General features: G+C 43.4%; 2 pseudogenes; both read right to left on the minus strand.

The window, feature by feature from the left end:
- Positions 1–50, minus strand: part of LOC103605188 — a 984-nt pseudogene extending 934 nt beyond the window's left edge.
- Positions 51–151: 101 nt separating this feature from the next.
- The window catches only part of LOC103605189, a 58191-nt pseudogene continuing 50731 nt past the window's right edge, over positions 152–7611 (minus strand).

Raw genomic sequence — 7611 nt, forward strand, 5'->3', positions numbered from 1 at the left:
CACTGCCTCCGTGGCCCTGCAGACAGCGGGTCACAGTGGACCCCAAACATTGCCCCCTCCTTCCGGTCCCCCTGCTTGGGTAAAGACGAGGGGTGTGATCGCTGAGTCCTGTGGTGAGTCCAGTCTCGGGCTCCCGGACCTCTAGCCCGGTTCAGGTCCGGGTCCGGGTCTTGGTCCACGTATGGAGCTCCCGCAGGACGTGCGCACTGTCCCCGTGTCCCCGCTGCACGGCCAGGTCGAGCAGCCGGAGTCCATCCTGGTCGCGCAGCGCGGGGTCCGCTCCTTGGCTCAGCAGCAGCTCCAGGTCGCAGCGACAACCCCGGGCGCCTGGGCAGATGGAGCCTTGGGGTTCCCGCCTCCGCGCAGCACGGCCGCCAAGTGCACAGCCGAGTGCAGGTCTGTCAAGCGTGAGCACCGGGTGGGGGTCGGGGTCAAGGTTGGGGCTCAGCACTGCCTCCGTGGCCCTGCAGACAGCGGGTCACAGTGGACCCCAAACATTGCCCCCTCCTCCCGGTCCCCCTGCTTGGGTAAAGACGAGGGGTGTGATCGCTGAGTCCTGTGGTGAGTCTGAGCATCTGTCAACTTCTTTCCAGCTTGGCTGTGCCATTTCTCTTTCCCACCAGTGAGGTGTTAGAGTATCTGTTGCTCCACACCCTTGCCAGCCCTTGAGATTTTCATTCATTTTTATTTAGACATTCTAATATGTGTGCAGTGGGATTTTACTGTGGTTTCAATTTGCCATTCCTATGACTGACAGTGTGGAGCATCTTGTCATGGCTTTATTTAAAAATTCAGTTTTATTTACACTTATCTGTGTGGCTTACAGTGTGTTGTTTCCATGCACGTGTATACTGCACAATGAGTTACTCTGGGTAGTCCACACCTCCTCCTCCCCACCTCCCTCCCCTCCCACCGTTACTCCACTGTCGACTTTTATGGGAACCACTATTTTATTTTTCTTCAGTTACCCATGCGAGACTGACACAGGAGGTGCTCACTTTGCCTGGGCTTGGGTTTCAGCACTGAGGTCTCAGGCCCCCTCCTCTGGGCTCTCCCCAGGAGGAAAGTTGCTGTGATGGGGGGAAATGAGACCACAGGGGGCTGGTTTATGCGATCCGGTGGCTCAATAGAGAGCGCAGAGTATCCTTGAATATGCCTGCTGCATGTAACTAGGAAGCACCCCCTTGACTGAATATTCATTAGAGAAACTATAAAAGCTGAATCCCAGCCTCAGGCGGGGAGGTTGCTAGCTGGCACTGCGCTGGCAGAGGTGTGTACTTTACTTTGTATGTAAGTTACTTTCAGCAGCAGCTGCTCAGTCTCTTGAGCCCCCCTGCACTCTGTACTGAACTTGAAGTATGTTTTTCTTGTTGTTTTGTTAGACTTGATGTCTGTACTGAACTTACTTCTGTGTTAAACTTGGTGTGGGCCCTGCTCAGTCTCTGGAGCTGTGCCACACTCTCTCTGTGCAGTTCCTTATCTGTTATATTAAACTTGTTCTCACTTTCTACTGTGACTCTGCCCTTGAATTCTTTCCTGTGGCAGAGTCAAGAACCTTGCAAGAATACTGGGTGGGTTGAGGCCGACTACCCGGCACCCCTGACCCTACCTCCGACATTGCTACAACACGCACAGAATAGTTTTAGAGTTGCTCCATTTGTCAGCCAGTGTTACCACAAACAACAGATTTTATTTGTGATCTGTTTTATCCTAACGTTGTAGAAGTTATATTTTTTCTTCTTGTGAATATGCTATTGGTATTCTCTTGGGTTTTAGGTTTATTTGCTAATTTGTATTCAATTTTAGGGTTTCCTTTTTCTCCATCCTTTTAAATTTTATCTTAAGTCCTTTAATATACAAAACACTGACAGAGTTAAAAAGGCGGAACTATGTACAATGGTGGGTGTACTTGGACAGGTCTCATTCCCCTCCCATCCCTTTCACCCCATTCCCACCCACCCTCTCTAAGTAAGTGGAAAAGTTAAGTTAAAATGTGCATCATTCCAACAACAGGAAGAAATCTCACTCTTCTTTACAGCCAAGCAGATACAATCCATTATGTACATGTTCTCAAGATAGACAATAAACATGTGAGAGGTAAACGTGTAAGATAGAAGATAAACGTGGAAGAGGATTTGACACACCATGGCTATACAGACAGTCCCTGACTTAGAATTGTTTGATTTGTTTGACTTCACGATGGTGCAAAAGCAATACACATTCAGTAGGAATCATGTTTCATGTTTTGAATTTTGTTCTTTTCCTGGGCTAGCAATATGTGGTATGATATTCTCTCACATGCTGGGCAGCTGCCAGTCAGCCACGCAATCACTCAGGAGGGTAAGCAACCGATACTGTACAGTGTACTGTATTCAATAAACTATGTGAGCTGTTCAACACTTTATTATAACATAGGCTGTGTCAGATGGTTTTGCCCAACTGCAGGCTAAGTGTTCTGAGCACAGTTAATGTAGGTGAGGTAAGCTGTTCTGTAGGTTAGGTGTATTAAATGCATTTTCAACTTATGATATTTTCAACTCAGGATAGGTTTATCCAAACATAGCTCCATCATAAGGTAAGGAACACCTGCATATTCTTTCACAGTTCATCCTAAATTCATCTGGTCATGGGGATGGCCATCTGTGCTGATTACCTTCATCCTAAGGAAAGATAAAACTTCTATCTCATGGTGTAGTGGATTGAATTATATCCCCCCAAAACTCCCTGAAGCTGAATTGTGTCCCCCAGGTTTTATGTATTAGAAGCTTAGCTCCCACTGTGACTGTTAAGAGGGTGGGAAATCCTATTATGGTAATTGAAAAGTGGAGCCTTGAAGAGGTGATTGGATCATAGGACCGTGCAGTAGTGAATGGATTAAAAATGGTGGTTGGGGTGTGGTTCTGAGGGCTTTAAAAGAAGAGGAAAGTCTGTCTTTCTTTCTCTGCTCTCTCTGCTTCCACCATCTTGCAGTGTGAGACCCCTGGGTCACTGTCACCACCATCAGATGGACTTTGTGCTTCCCAGCCTCAGAAACTGTAAGCAATAAATTCATTTTCTTTACAAATCACCCAGTTTCAGGTATTTTGTTACAAGCAACAATAACGGATTAATACAACCTGGCAAGCAGGTAGTTATAACTTGGATTCCTAGATTGAACTCCCACAGTGATAAGGAGGTAGGAGCATTCACTATCTTCCTTGAAAATTTTACATTTCAAAGAGGTGGCTCCCTGGCCCATAAGCAACTGATTTCTGGGTAGTAGTGCTGTCAGGAAGCTTATTGAGATTTTACAAAGGTTTTACACACCTATCAGAGGGACAAGGAAAGGACTCAGAGTTTTCTCAAGGAAATTCTCTAAGAGAAGGGGAGCATCTTCCCCTTTTGGCAACAGGGAAAATTCAATCTTATTTTTATTTACCCTTACATTATTAATATCATTAAGTGCAGGTTTAAGCTTCCTGTATGTGATTTTGCAAATAAAAGCAAATGTATATGAATATTCTTATTTTGCCTCTTTCCTAAGTGTCAATTTCTGTTATAGATGCCCATCATGGAGTAGATTTCCCAGACAAAACTGGGCAGAGACTCTTTCACAAAACACCTGACATAGTATTTTGGGTGCCCATACCTGGGAGAGTAGAATAATTGGGTTAAAAAAAAAAAACAGATTTCAAAGAACTTCCAGCTTTCTAGCCCTCTCTACAATCTAAAATGAACTGGAATTGTCCACTCTGATATAATCTCAGAAAACCTAAATTGAATTAATTTCCTTTCCCGCTATTGCTATTGGGAAATGAAATTTCCCCATCAAGACAAAGCAAGATTTGATAAAGACAGAGCTCCAATAAGAGGGAAGGCTAGATTTGCATGAATCTTATAGGTACTTTTCTTCCCAAGGGAAAAGTAACAACACATCAACCCTCTGAGGGAGTTGATAAATAACAAGTCACTTTCAACCCTTTGTTATTATTGTTGCTGTTTCTCCTTAGAACAAAAGGCAGCAAGCAGAGCCTGATGGAGCAGGGCCTTGGGCTTTTGAGTGACAGCTCTGTTCAAACTGTTACCCACCACTTACTAGCTGGGTAAATTAGATCCTCTCTTGGATTCTCAGTGTCTACACCCCTCTTGTTTAGTTTATTTCCTTTTATCCCCATTTCCTGACTGCTCCCACTCCCAGGCAACAATTCCAATGTATTTGATGTGCATATATTCTTGCGAAATGAATGTAGTTTTGTGAGTGTGGATTTTTAATTTAAATTAATAGTATTGTGATATATATATATATGTGTGTGTGTGTATGAATATACATATATACATGAGTGTGGATTTTTAATTTAAATTAATAGTATTGTGATATATATATATATGTGTGTGTGTGTGTGTATGAATATACATATATACATATATATATATATGACTTAAAGACCCATTCATGTTGCAGTGTGTCGATTGCTACTAAACTTTGGCATCTTGGGAGGGACTCTGAGGACACTGTGAATTTGGTAACAGACTTAATCTGATTTTCATTTAATGCTTGACAGTTTACCAAGAAGAACTGGGTTACCCACATTCAGTGTTGCTATCTTGAAGGGAGAGAAATATCTGTCTCCAAGACAGTGTGAGAGCCAACTGAAATCTACATGGTTTGTGAATGAGATGGGTACCAAAAGAAAAAGAAAGCCCAGGCTGGCCAACTAGCATACTTTACCTTGGAAGCCTCCAAAAATCTAGCTTTATTTTGCTCAATTTAGCTAGAATTGCATTAAACTATGCAAAACATAAGATAAGGTCGTGTTTCTGGTCCACTTGTAGTCAGAATGCTGGAAGAGACTGTTTAAATCTTCCACCACCACCTGGTTTTACGCTGGGAGAAACTGAGGGCGTATGAATGAAGGTAACTGCCAATGCCACACAGCCAATTTGGTGGCAGACCTAGGTCCCTGATGCCTCGCTATTTCACCAAGCTGCCTGTCAACAGTGTTGAATGAAACATCCAAAGTAATTTTCTAAACCGCATACTTAACCTCCCAAATATTTGACAAATGTTATCCAAGAATGAAGCATTAAGAGTGAGAATAATTTGTCATTGTGAGCTGCCTTAAACCCCTGCATCGTGTTCAGGTTACTGGCACCTGCCTTTGGTGCTGTATCCATAGCAATGAACAAATACTGCACACACTGCAGACCTGGAGGTCTTCCTGCCATTGGTTAAAGGTGCAGCAATAATGTGTTGCACATGGACACAGAATCGAAGTATTTACAGCATTTATGAGGCTTCAACATCTGCACAGCCAGAGAGTTCTGGGTATTACAGAATTTCCTAGGGAACGAAAAATAAATACACTATGAAATTTCAGTTTTCATCATGTCACTAGTGTTGTCCTGGTTTCCTGTCATGCCTTCTACAAAACACACTCTGACCAGAGGAATGGTTCCTTATGTAATCCCATTACAACCTTTGAAATCTGCAGGAATCCCACAGAATGGCTTCTATGTTAGTAATAGTAAGAACAAACATTAACTGAACACTACTCACTGTGTTCTAGGCATTATGCTAAGAGCCTTGCATGCATTCTTTTATTTAATGCTCACTTTAACCCCTAGCGAGAAAAAACTGGGCATAATGAATTAAGTAGTTTGTTTTGACGATCAAGACTAGTCAGTGGTATAGCCAGGAATCAAACCTAGATCTCATGACTTCAAAGCCTATGTTTGTAACATGTGTTCAGGGACTATCAGCTGTAAATTGCACAGGTAAGTATAGCATAAAATCACTTCCCAGTATTAATATGTTCACAGTGAAATACATTGTCCTGTGAAGTACGTATTTCAAATGGACTCCACCATATAATTCCTTATTGCTGTGGTTAGAATGTCCCTGCCTAAACTCATGTTGAAATTTAATAGCTATTATAACAGTATTAAGAGGTGGGGGCTTTAAGAGGTGATTAGATTGTGAGGGCCCCACCCTCATGAATGAATTAATGCCATTATCAAGAGAGTGGGTTAGTTATTGGGGGAGTGAACTCCTGATAAAGGGATAAATTCAGTCCTCATGTTATGTCTGTCTCACATGCTCACTTGCCTTCCATCGCACCAGATGCCAGCACAATGCTCTTGGACTTCCCAGCCTCCAGAACCATGAGCTAAATAAACTGTTCTTTATAAATTATGGTGGTATTCTGTCATAGCAGCAAAAAACGGACTAAGACACTTACATAGAAATTATTCCATTTCTGTTTCAAGCGAGGGATCCATTTGAAATGTCTCTTTGAAACGGTAGGAAAAGACGAGTCTAAGAAGGACTGGCCAGAGCAGCCTCCTCTGAAGCCACAGGGAAACTGTACAGCAGAAGCTCAGGCCTTGTAAAAGATCGCAATGATACTCCTGATCTCTCACTATAAGGAGTTCATTCAAGAGAGGGAGGAGGAGGGGCCAGCTCAGAAGTACAGGATTGGATGGGAGGGTTGATGTGCCTACCAGGCAGCAATCCAAATTCATCTCAGTGGCACTGAGGGCTTCTGGGGGTGGGCTTAACCAGGCCCCTCCCCTGAGTAGGTGGGTGTACCATTCTCCCATGGTCTTTGTAGGGGAGATGGCCCCAAGCAGGTCAGCTGTAACTGCCCACCAGGTACCACCTCCTGTGTGAAGGCGGAGCAGATCAATAAATGGACATCAGCCTTCAGGGGCTGTGAACCAGAGACCACATATCTTCGGGCAAGTTCAAGGTGGAGATTAAGAGGATATTGGAACTGGAGGGGGCTGAGCAAACAAAAGGGTGTGCCCAGGAACAGGGCACAGCTGAATCATTTCTGTGACATTGCAGGGGTGAGGGCAGGATTGTCCTGCAGAATGTAGCAAGGTGAACTTGGCTTTCATCAATTAGAAGATTTAAAACAGAGGTTCTCATCCTGGGGTCCATGGATGGGTCAGTAAACCTTTAGTATTGTCTGGCATACAAACAGGCCCACTAAACAATCAGCCTGGGGCCTCCATCTTTACTGGTGGATGCAGCACCAAGGCTCTCAGATGGAAAGGAAAATAGACTCAGCAAGATGAGAAGGCAGGAGAGGGTAGCAGTTGCCACCTAACTAGCCCTGCAACCTTGAACAAATCATTCTACCTCTTGAAATTGGGTTTCTTCATGAGGCAGTTAAACTTGATGATTTATAAAGTTCCTCTCGGCTTTAAACTTCCATAAAATTCCAGAAGCATGATCTACTAGTTAAACAATTCACTGGGAGAAGTAGTGAATTCCCTGTCACTGGAAGTATTCCAGCAGAGTAGGAACAGTCGCTTGTCTGATATGCTATAGAGAGAATCCTTCACTAGGCAGGAAGTTTGGATTTGATTTTGAATAATAAAAACAATAACAGTTATGTAATATGTATGTATGCATATATAATGTAATGTTGTATGTGTGTGTTCTAAGCATTTACACCTATTTCATTTTATCTTTTCAATAACCCCCAAGGAGGAGGTACTATTATTATCCTCATTTTACAGAGGATGTAGATCAGAGACAGTAAGTTCCTAACCAAAGATCTCAGAACTAGAAAGAGGTGGAGCTGAGGATGGAAACCAGGTTGCACTGACTCCTGCAAGTCTTAA

Source organism: Galeopterus variegatus, unplaced genomic scaffold (genome assembly GCF_000696425.1).
Source record: "Galeopterus variegatus unplaced genomic scaffold, G_variegatus-3.0.2 Scaffold5648, whole genome shotgun sequence".
Taxonomy (NCBI): Eukaryota; Metazoa; Chordata; class Mammalia; order Dermoptera; family Cynocephalidae; genus Galeopterus; species Galeopterus variegatus.